The sequence below is a fragment of the Lonchura striata genome, chromosome 24, assembly GCF_050655825.1.
Source record: "Lonchura striata isolate lonStrDom1 chromosome 24, ASM5065582v1, whole genome shotgun sequence".
Classification (NCBI taxonomy): Eukaryota; Metazoa; Chordata; class Aves; order Passeriformes; family Estrildidae; genus Lonchura; species Lonchura striata.
Genome location: NC_140726.1, coordinates 706615 through 730137, shown reverse-complemented (window position 1 = coordinate 730137; position 23523 = coordinate 706615). Strand labels below are relative to the sequence as shown.

General features: G+C 42.1%; 1 protein-coding gene and 1 long non-coding RNA gene across 13 annotated transcripts in view; one reads left to right on the top strand and one right to left on the bottom strand.

Moving 5' to 3' along the window:
• Positions 1-264: 264 nt before the first annotated feature.
• On the bottom strand, positions 265-15186 carry LOC110470977 (uncharacterized). Its single transcript, XR_014949964.1, has 4 exons — positions 14833-15186; positions 5336-5390; positions 2291-2740; positions 265-582 (listed from the first exon to the last, which is right to left on the bottom strand). It is a non-coding gene; the product is annotated as an uncharacterized LOC110470977 (long non-coding RNA).
• PRDM10 (PR/SET domain 10) overlaps positions 14963-23523 on the top strand; it is a 44872-nt gene continuing 36311 nt past the window's right edge. For 8 of the 12 annotated variants that reach the window (XR_014949962.1, XM_085560036.1, XM_085560034.1 and 5 more), the window contains exons 1-2: positions 14963-15081; positions 21246-21325. The gene's annotated coding sequence lies outside the window, so the exon portion shown is untranslated. Of the gene's footprint in view, positions 15082-15405; positions 15421-17509; positions 17528-17874; positions 17940-21245; positions 21326-23523 lie in introns of those variants that run through there. The other 4 variants (XM_085560028.1, XM_085560029.1, XM_085560027.1 and 1 more) reach the window with 4 other exon arrangements.

Sequence of the window (23523 nt, the reverse complement as noted above, 5' to 3'; positions counted from 1 at the left end):
GTGACACAATGGCCATGTTTAATTCAGTGCACAGGTCTATTTCAGGTGAGCACTGGTTCTTGTCTGTTGCCTGTGACAACAGCACCAATTTGAATCAATGCTGCAAGACTGCAGCATTCACTAAGACACCTCTCCTGCTGTAAAACCTGTTAGGTAGGTGACAGCTTACATTTACTTCCAAGAATCCCATTTTACCCAAGTTCTGAAGCTCTTAGTGCCCTTTTCCAGGACATCTGTGCTAATGAAGCACTGAGAATCTCATCCTTACCTTTGGCTGCCAATGTTTATTCTGTAAGAAATGTTTCAAGTGAACATCTCTGCCCCTTTTCACTTGCAAGAACAAGATTGTGTAAACAAAAAGCACATATTTATGACTGCAAAATTGCGCTCTGAAAGAGTAATGTCAAATTCATGATAAAAAGAGCAAACAAAAATCATCAAGGAATGCATCTGTACCATTAAAGTCTCTCATTAAAGCAGCCACTTGAGCAAACTGATACATTGAGATCCTTTCAGTTCCCAGAGAATGAGTTCAGGAGAAGTGAGGAAATCTTTGAAGAGTCCCACCATTTTCTTAAATTCCTGAAATTAAAGTGTAAAATTAGTACAATTAACCAGTGAATTGTAATCCTATACAGCTCAACTTGATTGAAGATTTAAATGGGGATCTCATCATTTGTACTAGTTCTGTGTGACAGGTAGAGCTTGCAGAGGTAGAATTAAGTCAATCTGGGTTTTAGGAGGTAGAATGCAAACTGAAGTTAGAAACAACTAAAAAATATGTTGGGATTAAGTAAAGAACTCCCTATTGCTAATTATTGGCGTATCATCATCATACTCCACTATTACTACTGCTGAACACAATTCAACAATATAAAAAATACTAAACAGTGCTTCTAGGAAAAATACAGTGCACAAAGGATGTCCACCTAACTGCCCCAACTCATCTGGAGCCATCCTGCCCTTCAGACAAGACCTCTACCTATCATCAAGGCTGTGTACAGGGCAGAAAGCAATGCAAAACTGTTATGAGCCAACTCAAACTTGATCCAACATCCAGCTATTTAAGTGCTTGGGGAAGTATTATTTCTTCAGACTCATAAATAACATCTGAAGGTTGCCAGCCTCATCTGGAATTAGACATCTGTATTTGGCTGCAGCACTTCTATGTGGAAGCCCAGGGTTCCTGCAGCCTTGCAGCTCAGCCTTCCATCTGTGACTCAAAATGACAACACACTGGGCACAAGATGAAGGGAAGTCCAGCAGCAGTGAGATGAAGGAAACTGCTAAAGAAACTGGGCTTAAGATATACAGTGAGAAGATGCTCCATAGAAAGATGGTAACAAAAAATGCAGAAACCCTGAGAGGCAGACAGGAGCTTAAAAATAAAAAGGTGATTTCTAGGGGAATACAGTGAAGTTTAGAAGAGTGACAGGCTGGAGAATAACTAAGAACAGATGCATACCATAAAAACAGGGATAAATAGAATAACTGCAGATATGAGAAAAACAGCACAGAAATCTGTGAAAAGAAGTGACAGTAAATGGTGATTGACAGCAAGCCTTTTTTTCTGCTCAGAAACTTCTTTAAAAGGGGTTTGCAGGGAAGGGAGAAAATCTACCCTTCATTATACCTATAAACCCTTAACTCTTGATGGCCATTTTCCCACTGCTCTGGTCCATGCCTGAAACAGTGCTATTCATCTGGCTTCCACTGAGATGTCTGAAGTGGACAGATCTGCACAGTAGTTTGTGCTGTATTCACCTCAAACAGCACAATCCTTGCCTACAGCATTTAAGGAAACAAGCCTGGCATTACTCCTGTAACTGAAAACTTCAAAATTACCCTTCTCTTAGGTTTGAAGATATTATAGCTTTGCTGAAGAACCAGCACAGGAAGGTTCAATTGCATTGGAAAATGAAAAACGCATCAATCCAAGATACTTAAGGGCAGCACAAGAGAGTGGATGCTAATGAAAGATGCTGCTCCTTCAACACTCTGCATATGAATCTCAGCATCCAGAAAATGTGCTAAACCTATGATCTCCTCTCATTTCTAGATGGGGGGCAAAACCAATGGTAAACTTAATCAGACAATTTGTTTTTCTGAAGACTATCCAAGGCAAAAGTAACATCTGAGAGACACAAGGAATCCATTTTAGAATAGATCTGCACGTATGCAGGATTGACTTCCCAGGAAAAGAAATTACTTCTGATATATAATCCAATAGAATAACGAGCCCGCACTCAGACTCAGGATCCCAAATGCAGAAATAGCAGAGACCAACCACCTTTTTAGCTCATACACAAACTGGGAATTTATGCTGCTCATTTTCTCTCTCCAGATGGATCCAAGGCTTTAAGCACTGGCAGGACCTCAATGCAGAGCAATGCCTGATGCTTCTCCAAGGAACTGAACACAAATATTGAACCTGACACAGAGAAGTCAAAAGATTGAGGGTCTAGAGGTTTACAAGTAAAGGCCCAGTGAAGACATGGTGGGAAGAGAGGAAAGAGAAGCTTGCTTTGCAGAAAATATTCAGTGAACTCTCATCCTCTTGCTCAGTGAGACGTATCTTCCTGCAATGGCATCCTGTCTCCTTTATCTCTTCTAGTCCACTGTGAAGGCTGAAGCGATGTTTAACCTCTGAAGATGGCAGAATCAGTCGTTCATGAATCAAGGCAACCAAACCATTCCAATTTAAATAAGTTGAGCCCCACAGCTGTGGTAGAGAAGCCATCTGAAAGGAAAAAAGCCCACAATTAAAAAGAATCCATCAACAACTGATATTGGCTCATTATGGTGCTGAGATTTCTCCTGTTGTCCTCGGATGTTTCCTCCCTCACCCTTCCCCTGTTTGCCTGTCTCAGTCATTTCAGCAGTGTGAAAAGTTGTTCATTTTACAGAGGTCTTTAATGATAAAGATGAAAATTCAAATATGCTATAATTAGCTGCAGTTCCACATAAGTCAGTATTATTGCAGTTTTTATATTAGATCCTAATTTGTCCCACAAATGATTGTGTCAAATATTACAGCAGAATGATTTATAACATCAGACATAATGGAAAGATTAAGCATTGATACAGGAGACTTGCTTGAGAAGAATAATTTTAACTTCTTTTCACTCATATTTTATTTTTGTCCTCTACTGTAAAATAAACCTGAAATTTAAAATAAAAATGGCTTATGTTACTGGCAAGCAATGGAAGAGATCTGATTCATGATTTAATTCTTTATTCAGTATTCATTGGTAGATTAAAAGCCAAATCATCATAACAAATGGCACAGCAATGAACAACATGGAATGTAAAAACCTCAGGACTTGTCCTGCTGAATAAATGTAGAATTATTTGCATCTTTGAAGATAAGTGTAATTTAACAACAAAGAATTGATTCCTCCCTCTGCAATCAGGTCTGATTCAGCATCTGTTCATTCTATCAGGCATCACAGAATTGCCTGTGCTAACAAGCTGTTCCGCGACACACCAAAGTCACCTTTTGTTTCACCCCCAATCACTTGTTTGAGCATTTACTCAGTTTGCAAGAACAGGGTGTATGAGGAACGTATGACACAGGAACAGGCAACAAGGAATTTTAAATGTCTAAGAGACACATCATGTCTGATAATACAAATTACGGGGAACTGCAGCTTTCCATCAGCTGCATGGTATCTTTAAGTGCTTTTTTTCCTGTTGCACTTAAAACCAGAATAACTCCAAAAATGCCCTCCTTACTTTAATTTGGTAGCAGCACAGAAAGCTGCAGTTTGCATCATTCTATTTAAACAAATATTAAGACATTTCCCATCACAATCATCATTGGGGCCTCACAGTTCTCAAACACCAAGTCATCCTTCTTATTTCAACACAGGAATATTGACTTTAGGTGCTAGAAATGCACACGTGGAGACACAGGACCTGCAGCTTTGCCTGTGGCACTATCACCAGACCCAACATTGGGAAGGAGCTGTAGGGTCTTTTCTCAGCAGCAGCCTGGTCTTAGCAACTGCAAGTTGGAGGAAAATCACTGGGCTACAGGAATCCCAGGCACAGGAATTAATATTTACAGACCTTGCTCTACAGGTTTTTTATTTCAGTGCCACAAATACACCCAGAGATCTACAGCACTATTGAGTTACACGCTCATTCAAGAGAGAGGCTTCATATTGTGCTCCAGGGTTTTTATAACCTTTGAAGCGGAGTTCTTTGGAGGGCCACAAGAAATGAGATGTAGCAGTACTTTGGCAGGTTTTAAACTCCTAAGGCAGCAAGAAGTTTGAATATAGGTTCTCTTGGTGATAAGAAATAAAGGAATACATGTATTTGAGGTCAGTGTCAGTTGCATAAAGGCAAAGAGCAGGACACAGCTGAAAGGAACTAGGATATGTAAGTAAAAGCTGAATCCCAGTGTCTCCAAGGGAAGGAGGGGACTGCCTACAACTTCCACCCCAATCCTATGGCCTGAGGGGGAGAACAGCCTCTTTCTGAATCACATTTTTTCAGAAGATGAGTCAGCTCCCGAGAGATCTTTAGCGAAATCCCTGTCCTGCAATTTTCAAATAGTCTTTTCCCATATCTTGCAAGAGGCTGAATTTGAAATGGCTCCTTTTATTTTACCATTATTTTCCCTCATAGAAGAGAGAACAGCCTGTGTCTTTTGCCATTGCAGCTTGCCAAGGCCTGAAGATCCTTTTTCTCCCCCAACATTAAAGACATTTTGCCCCACAATAATGAAAAACACCATTTTGAAGGAGAGCTTCACATTGATATCAGCATATTCAGCATTTTTGGAAGCAAATTACAAGGCTTTCTCCAACTCTAGGCTTTCCTGCTTTGTCCCAGTCACTTGGTTGACTCCCCAAGGTCTCCACCAAAATGTAGCTCATTGGCTAAGTTACAGAAAAGGAGTCTTAAGTAGAGCACTCTATTGAGGTTTGAGTTTTCACTTTAAAATGCAAATGGCTGGTCGTTAATTCCCCTTTGGGATTTAAGAGCTGAATTTAAAATGGGAAATGATGATACAACAATATATATCAGAAAGTACTGCAGTGTGAGAATGAAATCTTCGCCACATGAATGCAGATTCTTAGGGTCAGCAGACATCTTCATTTATCTGTATTTTAATAGTTTCCCTCAAAACTGCTTTTGGCTAAATTCTTCCTCAGCATACTACTTGGTACACTCTCAGTGGACAATTTTAAGGGCAAAATTTGACCAGATTTTCTATTTTCTAAAATCTCATAGATCAGCATATTTAAACACATCAATATTTTACTGGGTATGATAACACCCTCATTTCTGTTAAGATATCTAACAAGACCTTTTCCATACTTACTGAAAATATAGCTGGATGACAGGCCCATTTGCCAATTCTTTGTCAACTGGGAAGGCTAAAAAGCAACAACAACAAAAAAAAATAGCCGCTTAACATCTCCCTTTCTTTTTCACAACTACCATTTTACTTCTAATGGGGGGGAAATAAGCATCTCTAATTATGTTCTTAGATCAATTTATGCTTAAACACATATACACATACAGACACACTTCTGCAACCTTACAGGGACCTGGGGATGAAAGTGTTATAACTGTCGTTAAAATTCAGAGTATTTCCCTCCTTGAGTGATTAGGCCTTAAGTAACTCAACCAGATTCCTTCTATTTGTTCTGTCTTCTGGAATATATATCTTTACATAATGCTTCAAAAGAATCACTACTATGCACACAGACACTGGCAAAAACAAATCCACCAGTTTTCATAAGCTTTATCTCAGCAAAGGATGGAACTGCATCAGCATGAGATAAAAACTACATATCACAGCTGGCTACTGCAAAGTTCCTGGTCTAAGTTTAGAAGGGTGTAAACCTGGGATCAAGCTGATAAACTAGAAATTATTTGTATTTGGATATGCTTCCTTTGGCACATGGATGCAGAATTGTGGCCAGGAAGCACATGTGGGGGGTAAAAGGGGAGCAGACCTCAAGCCAGGCATTCCCCTGGCCATCACCATGTGCTGATCCAGCATTAGCTGGATCATCTAGAAAAAGCACAGGGGTAGATCTCTTGGCAGGGTCAGTAATTAAATATTTGTACCACCTCAAAAAAACAATGACTTATACAAGCCTTATTTCAAGCTTTCCCTCTGTCTGTACAAGAATGTATGAAATAGTAAAAACTTTTGGTTTTGCCCTTCTTTTTGTTTCCATGTTTTTCTTGCACATTGCAAGCTGTCCGAGTTCTCCGGGCTACCTTCTCTTTTTTTCTTTTTTTTTTTTTTAATTAGACTGACTTCAGTCAAACCCTAGATCTGAAAGTCCCCAAACAATCAACAAAGAATGTATTTCAGTGTGGTAAATTTGAGAAGTCACAATAAGGGCTGTGGTATGGTACCATGATATCACCCACAGAGGACTGATACTTCACTGTGAATGGAAAGAGCATCTGGCACGGGGCAGGAAACGATTTACCAAAGGAGCATCCAAGAAGTACAGCAATGAAAAATAAGATTCAAATGAGTTTATGGATATGTAAGTTGTTGTCTTTGTTGGGAAGATGTTTCTTTAAAGTCAGGGAAGGAAAAATATTGCACATTATGTCTTTTTTCCACCTTCAACTCCAGTGTTTGCCAATAGCTTTTTAACAATTGCACGATTCACTATTGAGTATTCCACACTGAGAGAAGCCAGCATTCTGTACAGCACAGGGCTCTTTCAGTCCTTTTTATTTCATATTTCTGTTATCAACCAACATGTCAGCTGTGAAATAAAACCTGGAGAAAAACTTTGAAAGGAGATAAATTCCCAGCAGGTGTCACAGAAACAGTGAATTGACATTTAGTCTTAATTACACCTTCTGTGGGATTTTGCAGTGTTGCAGTTGCTCTATACTAAATTAAATAATATTATTTTAAAATGCTTTTTTCTACATTGAAAGAGAAAGTGAACAGGTAAAAATAAAACTAGGTAAGTGATGGGGAAAAAAGAAAAACAGGCATCACCAGCACTGTTCCTACAAGTTCTGCAGGGAATTAATGAGAAAATAGCAGAGAAGGGGAGCCAGGCAGTGCTAAGATGAATACAGCAAATCACAGAATCCCAGAATAATTTGGATTGGAAGGGACCTCAAAGGCCATCTCATTCCACCCCTTCCATGGGCAGGGACACCTTCCACTAGACCAGGTTGCTCCATGCCCCATCCAACATGGCTGTGAACATTTCCAGAGATGGGTCAGCCACAGATTATCTTCTCTGCACCTTTACAACCTTTTGAGGTTGAGGAGAACTACTAAGATGTGAAGCAGCTCATTCAACATTTAGGGTATTCTCAGGTGAAACAGAACTCGTCATGGAGATGAATTCAGCCCATATCAAGCTGATCCAAGTAGTGAAAAATGACCCTGTCATCTTAGGCCTATTCCTGTTCTTTGCCTTCCTGAATACCTCAGCAACTATAAGAATACCTTTCAAGATAATCTTATCACAGTGGCAAAGACATTTCAGTGTAAAAATGAGCTTCTGAGGGGCTGGGCCTGCAAGATGGCAAGTCTCTTGATTAAAAATACTCAACATTTGCTTTGAGAAATGCCATTGCTATTACCATGCCCTATTACTCAGGCAAACTCACTAAGCAGCAGATTTTCAAAATCAGGGATCAAAATCTTGGCTCTTTTGATAAACTTGAAGATTCCAGATCCTAACTGAGCTCCCAGTGGGGTGTACTGGCTTTAGAGACAGTCTTCCCAAGCAAACAGATTTAAGAGCCCTGGGAAATACCAGTTGTACTTTAACAGCAAAACTCTGGAGACAAGTCTCCAGGGGGATCCCTGCAAAATGAAGGCAGAGCAAACCTGACATGATGCACACTAGCACTATCAGCTGGAACTGCAGCAAATATTTTATTGTGAATTGCAGCCTCATGCTCAGGCAAGCAAATCTGGAATTCTTCCACTATGTGCAGGCTGGGGTTACAGGAGTTCAAAGCAACAGTTTACAGTTCCATAATAACAGGGAAATGCAAAGTCCTCTCATAACTTAATAATGTACATCTGCTGCTTTGAAAAAAAACACCTTTGTTTTGGGTCAGGCTTGCCAGGTGCCTCGACACACCTGAGTACATAACATCTGGGTTATCACCAGAACTTTGACAATTAGGATTATTTCCTGAAAAAAGACTGGCTCAAAAGGTTATGTTCTGTTCACAAAAAGATTTTGGGGAAGCAAATTTGTTATTTCTTCCCAGGCTACAGTATCTGCATCCTTCCTCCAGTGTTGTTTCACTGAAGAACAGCAGAAGTCCTACCAGCATTCCCTGCTCTGGGCAGCGTTGTGTTTTTCCCCTGAACAGCACATTCTTATGCTTTTCCTGTCTGTGTGACTACAGAAGTTTCTTACTTGTAGACATCTGCACACAGGCAGAGGCTGCAGCTTCAATCTTAATGGCTGTCTGGAATGATACTATTCTGGTTTTATCAGCTTCAGAGATAAGGCAGCATTAACTCCCTGAAAAATCCTGGCACTTGCTCCATTTGATTCCTCCTGTTCTCCTAAACCAATTGTTTTCAAAGGCATTCATATATCTGTCTACAGTGTGGGTGGAACATACTTAACTTCCAACTCAATTAAGTTGGAAAACATTCCCTCCTTTTAAACTAATCACTCACTAAACAAACATGTCTCTTCTACCCAGACAACTACCCTCTTGAAGGCCATATCTGACAACGAAGAACCACACTACAAAAATATTTTGAATGCAGTCCAAAATGACATCAGTCCCAGGGTCTGCTCAGACAGCACCTGCTGCAGGGTCAGGACTCACACAGGAAACCCTAGACCCCAAGGTGGTGACAAGCAACACAACCCCACCCACATGCCATAAGGGAGAGTTCTTCCACTTAAAATCTCAGAATGCTGTAAGAAAATGTCAACAGTGTTTTTCTTTCCAAAGACCTAATTTTTAAAATGTTATGATAAAAAAATTTAAAATAACTTAAGACTGTGGTAAGTAAAGGCTTGAAATTAAGGGGAAAAAAATCCAACCACAACTGTATTTTATTTTGTGCACCAGTCTTAAAAGCTCTTAACAAATAGGGTAATAATACAAATACTATATTTAAGACAGACTCAATTTATACCTTTACAAAAAAAAATCCAAACCAAAACCAACTTCTCCAAGAACCCATGACTAAATCGGGACTAAGATCTACCTTTAGCAACTGAGCACCAGTACACCACTAAGTTAGACTTCAGAGTCCACTAATAAATCCTCCTGATCCTAAGCAGCTTCACTTGGGACTACCCTCCATCCCGCACAAGCCCAGGAGTCCTATTTAAGCCGAGCTTAGGGCTGCTGCTTCTCGTCTGAGTAATTCTAGAGGAGTACTGGGTTTTAGCTTAGTATCAACTATAACCGTCTATGGATCTTACATCTGTGCTATTGCTGTAGATTAGGTAAATTACTAATGGATTTTGTCTTACTTTCATTACCAGCCTACATCATGACATGCAAATTTGATTCTAATTCTGGACTCAGGTCTGCCTTGTCCTGTTGAACTTGCCTGCTGACCTCTATTTTTGAGTGCTTGCTGGATGTCATATCTAGATGAATCTTAGTTATCTTCTATAGGTGCTGAAGGATGGAAGAGGAACTGGTGAGTATTCCACAAGCTTGGACATCCAGACATTTAGATAAGAGCTGGAGCTATCCCAGGGGTTGTTTTTTTTTTTCAATTTCTAAAACTGCATCAGCTGTAATGAAATCTCTGTAAAAGCCCTGTTGCCCCACTAGAACAGAGTAGGCAGCTGGGAATGAGGAATGTGCTAGAACAGGAGGAAACAAAAGAAACAGTTTGTGTAGTCTGACAAAACAAACCTCGGTGAGGATGTGACTGCTGTCTATAAACACATCAGGAGGGTAAACACTGGGGGTAAGGATAAAGATCCTACTCAAAAGGTGTAAGTAGAAGTAGCCTTTAGAAAAAAGAACCAACTTGTCTTCCATTTTGTTTTTAGTCTCTTGTTCAAAACTGCAAGAATAAAAGTCTCAGTTTCTCATCAGGGAAAGCCTGCTCAGGTTATATACTGAGGTGTCTGGATTTGGTAGCTTTGAAACCCTCTGCCAGCTCCTACATCCATCAGAAGGTCAGACTTCTAATTTCTAACTTCTGCAGAAGAAAGACTGACCATGTGACAGAAAAATATTTTTATCCTTATACATACTGAAAAAGGATACAATTTTTCCAGCTAGGAAATTTACTTTTAGCTGTTCTATAAAAAGCCAAGATAAACAGAGTATAGAGTTAGTACATGTACTAAATTAAATTTTAAAATACAATTTTTTTTAAAGAAAATATGGCTGCTGTCTAGACATCTACCATAAGTTATCACTGAATGTGGTTTTATGTTACCTCTTTTATTTATCTACCAAATGTATGTAGAATCAGGAGGAAGATCCCTTCTTTCCTGACAGGTGGAGGAAAGTGTCATCTCATCACTACATTTTGAAAAAGGTTGTCAAAGGCTGTATCAAATCCTTTCCCAGTGCTGGAGACAAATCTTCTGGAAAAATTAGTAATCTTGTATAATGCACTATAATTTTAATAATTATTTTATAATTTTAAATAGAGTAATAATTTTAATAGAGAATATTAAACCTTTATTTGACTTAATAAAGAATATTAAACCTTTATTGACCTTCACTATTTCTAGTGAACTCAGAAATATCACAAAGCATGGAGAGCTTCCTGAGTCATTCTGGCCTGATTAATGGAAAGGAAACCCAAACACCCTCTGTGTTTACTCTGCAGTTGATGCACAAATTACTTCCTACTAATGGCAATGCTTCTACATAACCAGGGCTGGGTTGTGGAGACATCTGAACTCCAGTGGGAAACCAGCCAGTAGTGTTGGGTGCTAGCAGTTTAGTGCTGTCAGGATCTTGGTAGCTGAGATCCTTCCCAGAGAAGAAATGTGTGCACTAAATTAACAGTAATCCCAGCTAAAGAAGTAGCTGGCCTGGATTTGAACTACATCTGTCCAGCACAGATTTCTGGGAAATGCTCCAAGAATGAACAAGTCTGGCAATGCAAAGAACTGTGTTGCACTGGAGTTACTGTACTTGCCTAAACTGGGCTGGCTGGAACAACATGTTGCCTGCAGAAAGGCTGGGGCTCCACAGGAGCAGCTGAGCACAAGAAGAAAAAATCAATTTCTAACCCTGCAGAATCTTGCAAAGAGACAATTTGCAGCAAAAGCTGTGAAATGCCAAACTCCCAGTTGATTTCCATCTCCTTAAAACATGGATGACTCCTTAAAACCATGGGATAATCAGGAGCAGCAGCTGCCCTTATAAATATTGTTCTAATGGAGTCAGGGAGATATTGGTGTGTAAGTTCCAAAATATTTTCCCTAAAGGCATTTTGGCATCAGGACTTACTTTTTCTATCCCAACACCCCAGTAGAGCTTTGCTAAATAGATTTTCAGTCAACTGAAAAGCTGCCTTTTCCTAAAACTTGCTCTATCTTTTACCAAATGACCAGTGAAAATTAGAGGGCTGGGGGGGGGGGAGGGAGGGGGGGAAGGGGTGTTGGTGTGATGATGCAAGTTGTTTATTGGCTTATTTTTGTGTCTCTTTATTATTAACAATTGCAGGATAAATGCCACTTGGTTGGGGACAAATCAAGCAAAAAGAAAGCCAACAGTGAATGCATGAGGTGAAATGCTTCAGCTAATGGTATGTTTTTCATTTAAATTTTTGAGTTGATGTAGATACTATTACAATACCCTCAAACTTGTTTTAGTCAATTTTTTTCTTGCAGTTAAAGGGATTCATTCAGCATGTTTGAAAAAAACAGACAATTTTTTTGGGGGAGGAGTGATCCTGAGAATCAAAATAAAACAACTTTATTGTACTTGTATGTGTTTTATATAAGGCCACTTAAATTTATTGTGACTTACACTAAACTAGTGAATTCATGTTTTGCATTCTCTGTGCAGGATGAAAAGTAATTACATTTCAGTTGCATTATAATATAGCAGGTTGTAACAGACATGGGGACAGAGCTAAGTTTTTCCATGTTATTGATTGGAGTTTTAAATCACAGCCAACTGCTGACTTGCATGGGGGTGGGAAATGGGTACCACAAAGCATAGCTCAATTCCATGTGCAGTTTAATTTGGGAATCTAGACCTAAGTACCTACTTGTCATACACAGAATGAGACTGGGAGGTCACCAGGGCCAGGGAGGCAGTGGCTCGTTCGCCAACTCAAATGAGTTTAGAGCACTTAAGCATTTTTCTTTGTCATATTTAATCTATATGTTCCTCAAAATGGGATTATGTCATGGAGAAAATGCCAATAACCCAAAGAAAACCTGAAACATCCATATAGATAGGGAAAACCAGATCTTTCTAGGGGTCTGAGAGAGGGTTGGGGAGCAGCATTAGGGATTAGGGTCCAGGTGTGGGAAGCTTGTTTTTATGGCAGAGACTTAGGAGCGGTTTTTCTAGGTGAAAGGAAGGGGTGAGGAGGTCCAAGGGAAAGAGGGCAGAAAGATGTTAATGAATAAATTAAATGCGGTAGAGTTCCAGTGTGCTTTTCCACAAGGAATCTGAAAAGGGGGGAGAAACCAGTCAGTACACTTGCTTCCATCTGGGAGCTAGTGGAAAAATTAACAGTGGAGTGACCAGAGGGAAGAGACAGAACAGGCAAAATGAGAGAAATTTCTGCAGCAGCAGCATGCAAATGAGATGATGCAGGGATGGAGACATGGATCTGACGGCCTGGGTGCTCAGCAGGGCAAGGCGGATTTTCAGGAGGGTTACAGCACCTTCCAGACTGCAGATGAAGAGGGGTAGTTCGTGTAGTTCACATGAACTATGCAGATTAGAAATAAATAAATTAACTTTGTGTGAAGGCTTCTCTCTCTGCCAGCACAAGGCTGTGGGGGAAACAAAGCCTGTGCTGGAGCATCAGAAACAACACATCAAATGTGGGAATTACAATAGGCATTGCATCAGATGCCAGATACTGCAGGGGACGAATCAGACCAGCATCTGGCAGCTTTGGTGCATCCACAGCAAACTTGCACTGATTTGACTACAAAGGGAAAAAAATAACTTTGAGCCCTGTTTTAGGAAAGGGCACTGTTCTATATTCCAATGTGGGACTACATCTCTTGTGGTGGAGCCACCAAGTCTTCAAAAATGTTAGGGAAACTCTTGGAAAACACAAATAAAAATGCACTTTGATATTTTTTTTTTAAGTAACACATGCAGGTTTTAAAACCTGTAAGAAATAAAGCAGTTTAGTTTGGTTTTATGTATTTCTTGTAGTACTTGTTCTCCTGAAGTTTTAGCATGGTATAATGAAATTGAAGATGGTTCTATGGGACAGAGAAATACATTGGCTCCATGACTCCCATAATTTAAATTAAGAGAACTGCCCAGAGATGTAAAGAAGTATAGTTAAGGGGGGAAAAAACCAAACAAACTTCTAAATTAAACTAATTGTGCTGACCTGAGGTTTAAAACTCATATCTAACATTTTAATATCAAGATAATAAACACAATTTAGAAAATTTGTATCTCTGTGGGCTGTTTTTGAAATTTTGATTGCTCATGGAAGGGGGTCAGTACAACAGGGGATGATTTCAATTTACAACAGCAGCTCTTAATTTAAAAGACTAATCCAGGCTTTAAAAGGACAGACCTAATGGAGTTACACTAAATGGCACCAGGATCTGACCCTCTCGCTGTTCTCCCAGCACAGGGACTGAGCAAAACCAGTTCTGTAAAAGTAGTGATTAATATTTAACCCAAATTTCCCCCATCTGTCCTCCTGGGCTTTGGTCAGTCCCCCACAATGGCCCATTGTGGGATCTGCAGCTGCCCACACTGCAGTGAACAGTGGTTTACACACAGTCAATGAAGCCATTTAGAATATAACTAAAAGGTCCTAAACACAGGGATCGTCTGGCTTAAATATCTACTGACCTACTTGATTAAGGAGCTACCTGAGTGTGTGCTAATGGCAAACAAGTTATAAGAAAGGGATGTTTTTCCTTGCCACTATAATACAAATAGATAAATACCAAACAAAAATATGGCACTAACCACACTGGAATGTTACATTTTTGAACAATAGTAATTGTTATCCTTCTTTGAGCAGACATTTAGGACTCAGACACATGTACCATGAAAAAAATTAAGTTATAGCACCATTTAGGCACAAGGAGCCCTTTTGTGAGCATTTTCTCATGTGTTGACCTTCAAGAGATATTAATAGCTCACATTTCAGCTTTTAGTTTATCAGCTTTAAGCAAAATTCCTGTGGAATCCATTGTTTTTGACACCATTTTAGGTAATTATGCTCCAAGGGGCTGCCAGATAGCGCCAAAGGCGCTGCGGAGAATTGCAGATGGGATCCCACGAGAAGTTTGGGAGTCACCTCCAGGAGGTGCAGGAGGGAGTGGGAGATGGGCGCAGCCCTACCTGTCCTTCAAAATTCGGAGTGAGGGGTGGCGGAGGTGTCGCTGCCCTGCCCCTCCCCACCACCAGGGGGCACCCCCCCTCCCCCCCAGCAGGGGGCTCTGCCCGCGGCGCCCACAGCGCCTCTCCCAGGGCGGGGGCGGAGCGCCGCGATGAAAAGCGCGCCCTGATTGGCAGAGATACCCCTAGCGCGGATGAGAGAGGGGCTCTGATTGGTCGCCAGCAACCGACAGGGAGAGTAAAAATCTGGGCCAAGAACCACACCCCCCCTCCCCCCCACCCCGCTCCCCTCCCGCGGATCGGGGTGTGTGCCCCCCTCCCCCACCCACCCCCGCGCCCCAGCCCCCTGACCTGGGCGCTCCGAGTCTCGAGTGCTATGCCCCATGGTGGCTGGCGGAGGAGTTTCAGCCAATCAGCGCGCGACGCCGCGGCTTGTTGCCAGGCAGATTATGGTAATGAACCCGGCCACCACCCCACCCCCCCCCCCCCCCTCCCGCTCTGCAGCTACCATTGTGAGGTGAGGACAGGTGGGGGGGTTCGAGGCCGCCGCGGGGCCGGCGGCAGCGGCCGAAGTGCGGCACCCGCACGGGACCCCCTCAGGTAACGCGATGGGACGGTCCGGGAGGGCAGCGCGGCCCGGGGACGCCGCGGGGACCCGCCGGGGGTTTTAGACTTGTTGTTTTAGTCGCACCCAAGATGGCGCCCGGAGCTGGCGGTGCGGGGCCGGGATAAACCGTTCGCTCCCGCCCGTCGGGGGGGGGGTGGGCGGGGGGGGGTAACGGAGGAAGAGAAAGGGAAGTAGGGCGTACTCATTCCTTTCCCCCCCACACCCCGCGGGAAAGGTACAGTCCGCTTCCCCCCCGCCCCGGCCGGGATCCTCAGCCGCCCCGGACACGGGGAGAAGGGGGTGCCCCCACCCTTGTTCCCCCTCCCTCCGTGGTACGGTCCGGACCCCGACACCTGAGCGGCGGGGGGGGGGAGGGGGGTGCCGGAGCCATGTTTTGCCTCCCCAGCTCTGTTGCGGGGGGGCGGGGGGGGTCTCATCTCTCCACCATAATTCTGGGCCGCGCTCAGCCCAGCTACCCCGCCCTCGGTGACCTGCCCGTCCCGTTCGCTCAGTCGCTGCCCCGGTCGCCCGCCCGTGTCCCTCCTCGGGCCTCAGTGGTTGAGGCAGACTGGCCACTGGGTGCTCTCACGAGGGGCCGATGGCGCCGCTGCCCTCAGGCGGGGGCGGATGGGGAGGTTGCGGCGGCGGGAAGCGGGCAGTGTGAGGGGGCGGGGGGGCGCTTACGCCTGGTGATTGGCCGCATGCCTCGCGCCCCTTCCTCCTATTGGCCTAGTTAGGGGAGGGGGCGTCTCAGCCCGTCTTCGGATTGGCTGTTGGTGGCCGTGGAGCCTATATCAGGGGTGCGGGTGGAGGTCCCCTAGTGTGCCCGGTGAGGGGCAGTACTGCGGTGGGCTCTGGGAGCTCCGCTCTCATGAGGTTCTCTTCCCCCGGGGGACCTGTTGGGCACCTCTGGCCCCAACAGGACAAGGCTCATGGCTGGGTGGCCCTGAGGCTTGGTGTTGAGGGAAATTAGGCCCTTCCCCACTGCCCTGAGGGAGTTCCATTCGTGAGGGTCCTGATATGAGTAGCAGCAGTTGCTGCAGGTGGATGCCGTGAGGTTCACCGGTCTCCTGACAGTGGTCTTGGTTCCCAAGACCCTGTTCCTGTGGTCTTGGGTATGGTTGTAGCAAGTGGATGCTTGATCTTGTGGCTCTCTTGATCTGTGGGTGTTGGTGTTGAGTTGTCCCGTTTCTTCCTCTCCTGTGCCCTAGTTCCATTAAAAGTGAATTTATGCAAGTTTGTTAAATAGTTGAGTTGGGATGGAAGAATGAGGTCCTGATGCTGTGCCTTTCAGAATTACTCATCCTGAAGGGCTAATTCACCTTTTTTGAGTTATTTCTCTGTGCAAGGGCTATGTGTGGTCACCTTTTACCTTTCAGCTGCACATTGCAGAGCTTGAGGAGGGCTCTTACAGGGTCCCTAAATTACAATTTAAACTTGATCTAGGCTCCTAACAGTAGTCATAGTCCTGAAATGAAGGGTCAGTATTTGTGATGCACTTTTTGGGACCTTGACATCAACTTGCCTAGTGCATTACTACATAGTTATATAGTTATGGTTCTTACAGGCCTTTAAAGAATGATAAGTGCAAAGCTGGGTGTGTGAAACGCCTGTCAGTGTTTCCCTGTGAGTTTCAATGGGAATAGAGACTATACTGAACTTTTACTTCCTTCTGTCAGATTTTTAATAATTTAAGTTTCTTTTTCTTGTAGTTCAGTTAGAAGATGAGATGCTAATGAATCACCAACTGATTTTACAAGACGATTCTTTGCATCTTTCGTGAACACAATAAAATAATTGGCAGTCTTGAGCCTTCATTTCTAGGAAAAGTAGTGCAGGAGTGTGTATTGTTCTAGTCTGCCCTTAAATGGAAGACTCCTTTCTGAAATTGTGATGACTTTTGGCATTTTGCTTCATGGATGCTTCTCTTGTGCGAAGAGACAGCTTTATTATCTTGTTTATTGGATGAGATACCTGAGTAATTGCTATTATTGTTATCTGATAGAATAATTGACAATTTGATTTTAGAGAGAAATGGGCCTGTAGTATTGTCTGCTCTCCTCTGGCACCCTTAGTCCTATCCTTTGCAGAAAATTCTTGGATGAGCTCTCCTGGGGTAAATTGCTCTGCAGTGAGCAGCCACTTCCAGTGTGTTCCTCACCACCTGCATCTGCTGTCAGCTGTGTACACTGAATTCTAATGGACTTCTAAGTTTATCTAATAAAGTGGGCTGGCTTTTTATGGTGGATTTTGTTTGGACTTGAATGTTAGATTTGGTCTATTTACAGCTTTTATCTCCTGCTAGTAAAACATGCAGTTGTTGTATCGTAGCCCTGAAATGGCTCTATATGTCAGTCCCCACCTGTTTGAAGGTGCAGATAGTCTATTGGTTCTCTGGGGTAGTGCAGAGCAGCAGCTATTCTGAAGGAGTTATCTCAGGTATGTGTTTTTGTGTGCAGAAACAAAGTCATTTTATTTTTTTGAATTTTACAACAGGTGATTTAAATTCATAGGAGAGATGGGGGGGGGGGTGCGTGGAAGAAGGAGAGAGGAAGCAGCACCACCCCCTTGTAGGAAGGGGAAGAATCCCCTCTATTGTAAATGCAGGCAAACCCAATGGGAAGAAATGACGATGTCTGACTCAATTCAGAAGGCTGAATGATTTCTTTATTATAACTATGCTAAAATACATTAATATATTATATAAAAAGGAAGATACTAAAAGTACATACTACTTTCTCTAACTCTAACACAACTTGTAACCCTCTCCCGAGAGTCCAGACACAGGTGGGTTGGATTGGCCACCAGGCTCAAACAATCCTCACCAGAATCCAACCAAGCATCACCCCAGGTAAACAATTCTCCACACACATCCCACATGGGAAAAACAAGGAGCAGAAATAGAAATTGTTTTGTATTTCATTTCTCTCTGTGCACCTCTATGAAAAATCCTGAGAGTGAGAGAAATGTGCTTGCCACACCCCTCCAACTGACAGTTCTTTTGGAAAGAGTTTACTGAAGTAGGAGAAGGGATGTGAGACAAAAATTTGGCAGGAAGAAGCTGGAGGGGAATGGTTTGTTTTCTTTCAGTTATCCCTAATAGAGCCATCTTGAAGGTTGTGTGGGCAGAACTGTAGAAGACACTGATACAGGCATTTATTTTCCTTTTGTTTCACCCTATACTTTAAATGCATATATTCCGTACTTCCTTGCTTTATCAGACTTCTCTCCCTGAGATTTATCAACCAGATCCTTTAGGAAGGCATGGTCACTGCCTCAAGCAGCTGGAGCCCAAAAACTGCAGTATGTGTTTCAACAGCCATGGTACCACAGGGACCTTAGAGGACGAAACATTGGGAAGATAAGAACATGTGGAACGTGGCCATAGATTCAGGAAGCTGAGGGTGGGAGGAAGAAATTGGCTGCTTGAGTGGATATGTAGATGTTGAACAAATGGGAAGAGAGGTGACTAAAGAAGAGATTTGCATATGTAGAATTGAGTCTTTGCCCACTGAGAGGACAGTGCGAGAAATACTTCATTATACAAGAATTAGGACTCAAGAGCAATGTCCTTGGAGAATCTCTTAGTAGGTGTCTAAACACAGCCTATGTAGTCCCCAGGAGGATGTTAACCTCTGCTCAGGCTGGATTCTCTCCTGTATTCTGTGGTAGAAATGGATTTTTAGCTACTTACCTGATAAGTTGTGAGAGAATAGTTACATCAGATTGATGTGCTGTCACCTTCAGCGCCTGGGCACTGTCCCTTTAGGAAAAGGACTGTAACATGTGATGTCTAGCCTTGGTCTAAGAGATCTTTTCCAGCTCATTGCTGCTTTGATGGTGGATGTGCCACAAGGAGATAGATTCATTATGTACAATGGCAGCAAAGAGTAAGTTGGTGTTTGGCTGACCTCTTCTATTTATTATATGACAAAATAAATTTAAGCTAGTTTTCCCTTTGTGGAGATAAATAATTCTTGCTGTCCCAGCCCTAGTATGATTTCTACTTTTAACTCACCAGTAAAACATGAATAATGTGGTTTTAAATTACGTGATTGATAATATTCACATAAAATGCACCAGGGCCAGAGTTCCTTGAATCAGTATGTTCCTGTGGTGAATGGGAATGCAGACAAGGTGATGACAGTCCTGACTCAGTCCTCAATGAGGTTACAAACCTTATTGCTGCAATGAAAGCATGTTCCTGCTAAAGGACTCCCAGGAAATGCACTGACTCTGCCTTCTAGGCAAACTAGGATAATTAACTTTAAGTGTGGATGAAGCTCTTTGCACACAAATGTAATGTTCCTTTTGAGCATAATAAATAATTTTCATATTAAAAGCTGGAGGAAGACTCAGAGTCGTAAAACCCCTTTTGTACCGATCTTGTTGCCCTTCCACATGGCTGGGGTGACACACAGTTTCAGTGAGCTCAGTTGTGGGAGGAGCCAATAGTCCGTGCTGTTACTGCTGCAGGCAACTTCAGGCTATGGCAAGGCTCTTTTACACTGGGAAGTAAATCACATTAGCTGGTTTATATACTGTTATTGTAAAGTGGATTCTAATTTGAGATACTGAGTGGCTTTATTCCTCCCTGAGCAGGGAGGTGGTTTTTTCTTCTTGCTCCATTTTAATATTCGCCCTTTCTCATCCCGGAGAAGGGGCAAAAATGAGTGTTTGGCAGCCAGTGGCTTGGATTTTTCAGCAGAAGATCCTTAGTGAGCCTCACAGAGGTTTTGTCTCTGTATATTCTTGTGTAGTCACAGCATTGAAAGAAATTGTCATTCTTTAATAGCAAGTTTGCCAAGAAAAACAATTTGGTTATTTTTGATTCTAGTTTTTTTTTTTGTGGTGTTTTTTTCTGACTTTCAGAGCTTACCTTTGAAGCCCTGGGTGAGTTCACTGGGTTTAACTTGTGTTTAAAACACTTAGACATCAAACACAAAGAACAGTGACTTTGCTGTTAGTGGTTTTCTCTTACAGCACTGTTCACTCTTGAGCCTTTTGAGGGGATCATGGATGCACCTGTGAGGGGACATGTGGAGTTGTGGTGGCTCAGGGTGTCTAATGCTGAGGCAGCAAAGCTAAGAAGGAGATTGCTGTTGAATAGGTAATGAGGTGCTTTGCCCCTTTGAGCAGTGCTTTCCCATCCTCTGGAGCTGAATGCAATTCATAGGGAAGCTGCTGGTTTAATGATCACAACTCCAGAGAAAACACCATCCCACAGGAACAGGAGGGAGTAGTTGGAAAAAAAATGAAAACTGTCAGACAATGACACCAAGATGCTTTTGAGGCATCAGGAGCAGCAGAGAAGTTATGTCATTAATGACATTTTCTGGATTAGATGTAAAATGCAAAAACTAAAGAGAGATGGTTGTAGGTCTGTGACAACAGCAGGTTGCAGAAGGTGTTGATAAAAGGAAGGTAAATGTGAATGGTGTTCTGAGACAAACCTGTGTTGTCCTGAAGGGATGGTTAATTTACTTGCAGAGCTCAGAATGAGCTAATATTCCACTAGAGGAGATATTTCAAAGTCACAGGAGCTGTACTGGTTCTTGGATCATGTTGTGTCGTGATTCACACAATATATAGCGACACAGGAGTGTCACTGCCTTATCACTGCCATACTGGAGTGGTACTAGACTATATTTGTACTCTTTAGTTATGCCTGTTACTGTTCAGCTTGTGTCATCATCTAGCACAGACAGGGTGAGGCATGCCTGTTATGTGGGGAGGAAAATGCTGTGTCTGCAGTTATTGTAAATGCTTTAACATCTCCCACTGGCATTGCTTCTTGCTCATGTTTGTGATGCTCATTGTATTGTATGAAAGCATTGGGGTGCTGGTGGAATTTTGGGTGACTATTGGGTGATGTGTCATAATTGTCTCATCTTTCAACTTCCAGAAAAGTAAGAACTTACAAAAAAAAAAAAATTGAGCCAGGCCTCTTATATTTTATAGTGGAGGGAATATAGTTGTGACATACATAACACATACATTTAATATGAGTTTAAGCAAGCTATTTGGATTACTGTTTAACTAAACCTCCATGAGGATTTTTATTACAAAATGTAGCCTACTTTATGGATACTGATAGGATAAACTCAGTTTTTTTATCACAATGCCTTTTATCTTTAAATATCTCTTTTTCTTTTAGGATTTCTGCACTTGAGTTTCAATTTCTGTAACACAGATTCTTACAGTAATCCTTTGGACACAGCAGAGCTTCCCATTGAGGTATATGTCTTGGTGTTTATTTAGCTTGTCTGAAAATGTCTGATGTGTTCAATACAGTGAGAAAAATCAACAATTGAAAAGGATAATCCATGGGCAAACAGTGTGGAGAGCAAGCAGAGAGCGTTCCCTGCATGCCAGTGATTTGGCAATGCTTATGTCCTCAGTTTCACATTTATTTCTCCTAAAAAGCTACCAGAGCTGGGAGAAGACCACAGGGGAATGGTTAAGATTTCAAAACACCGTAACTTGTCAGTGTCAGGGCTGTAATGGGTATTGAGAGCAGGATCTAGGGAAGGAAATAAGATTGTGCAGGATTCACGAGGAGGAGCATCCTATGAAAGATTAGTGAACAAAGTTTGTTTGATCTTCTTGTCATCAGCATCAGAAAACTTGCTCAGGTGTTGGTGTTTTGTGGCAGTTCTATTATCAGTGCCTTTGGGTAAGATTTTTTTCCAGCTCCTGGCCTTGACTGCAGGGCTTATTTCACAGCTGAATTTCAACACTTGCTCCTGCCTCCTGCCCTCTGTACTGCCAGCCCCCAGGACCTCTCTGGGACATGGCCTGTCTCCTCCTGCATTGTCTTCTTTCTTTGCACATCCATGTTTCCAGGGAAATGTGCTTTTCAGTGTGTTTTCATGATTACAGATGTACTGAGGGGAATGCATACCAGAGGTCAATCCTGGGATGAATTTGGAAGTACAGAATTTGAAAGCATCAGCAAATCCTGCAGTTCCTACTATTGTCCCTTATTGCTGCGCAACTAGTTGGGCTGAGCTGTTTATTCTTTTCATTACTGTCAAGAACACAAATAACCGGACTGTTTATAGAATCTGCATCATTGGGGCACCGAATTTGGTTCAATCTTGCTTTATTTTCCCCCAAGATTTTAAGTTAGTGCTAACTTTCAGAACCATGAAATGACTGTCTTCTGCTTTAATTTCCAACTTTTTGGTACTTCTTTTTTCAAAGATGAATCTTAGTTCCCAGCTTTGTCTTTTAAAGACCCTGCCTGAACCCTTCAGTCTCCTTTGTACTCAAGTTGTAACTTATCTGTGCCAAAATGACTCTGCAGGAGTGAGTCAGCATCTTCCTTCAGACCTTCAGTGTCTGCTGGTAGGGAAGGTCAGCCAAAAATCCTGCTACTTGTTGCACCATGTGGAATTAGCCAGAACTGTGCCTTTCCCTTAATTCAATTAGTAGGTAATGTAATTGGTTTCTTTTTAACAGGATAATTATATTAAAAAAAAATCAAATCGCTCCAAATTGAAATCTCTAATGTTTGTTTTTAATTTTTAGTTTTCTAAGTAGTTAGATAATTGATTAAACTATCGGGTACTGTTAGTGCAATTACCTGAATTGGCTCTTGATTAATACTGGCAGTCTAGGAAAAGAGCTGCTGTGGATAAACCAGCTGAAGAATATCAATAGGATAGATGTTACATTTTGCAAAGAAGTTGTTCACAGTGTATTGCTGACATACATGCTGTCACGTTTCGCATGGGTAGAGGTTATCATATACCTGATGTGTGTATATATTCTGAATAAAGAACATATACCTGATAAAATGAGTGAAGGAGGTCAGTGAATGAGGTAGGATTAGATCTGAGAAAATCTCTATTTTAATCCTTAATAACATAATGAATAGGTAAGAGAAAGGTTCTGTGTAGGGATGGATGGTATTTATTTATAGATCAGAGCATGTGTGCAATATATAAATAAATAATATTTATCTGTAAGTTGCCCTGACCTTCCACACTTTGAGAACAAGGCTGGTGTTTATCACTTGTGTTTGCTGCAGTTAATTTGTTCATACTAAGCTCAGGAATTGAGTGCTGGTACATGGATTTAATTTTAATTTTTCTCATAAGTGCTTTTTGGTGATGTTTTGTATCAAGTAATGTTAATGGAGATGAGGTTTCTGTCCCTGTATTCCCATAACTGGAGATGTTTGGATATAAGAGAAAGTCAGAACAGTTCCTCAATGTCTGCTTTTGTGGGGCTCATGTGTGCTGGGTTGCTCAGCGTGAGACAGCAAGTGTTAACTCCATTCACCAGTAACAGCAAGACTTGGTGTCTAGTGATGCCCAGAAATATCTTTCCCACTGTTTTTCTATGTCTATATGTAATTAACTTGATTTTTTTCTCCACCGCACAGTTCAGTGACGTTAGCCTGAGACTTCCCTGCCCTGATGATTTAT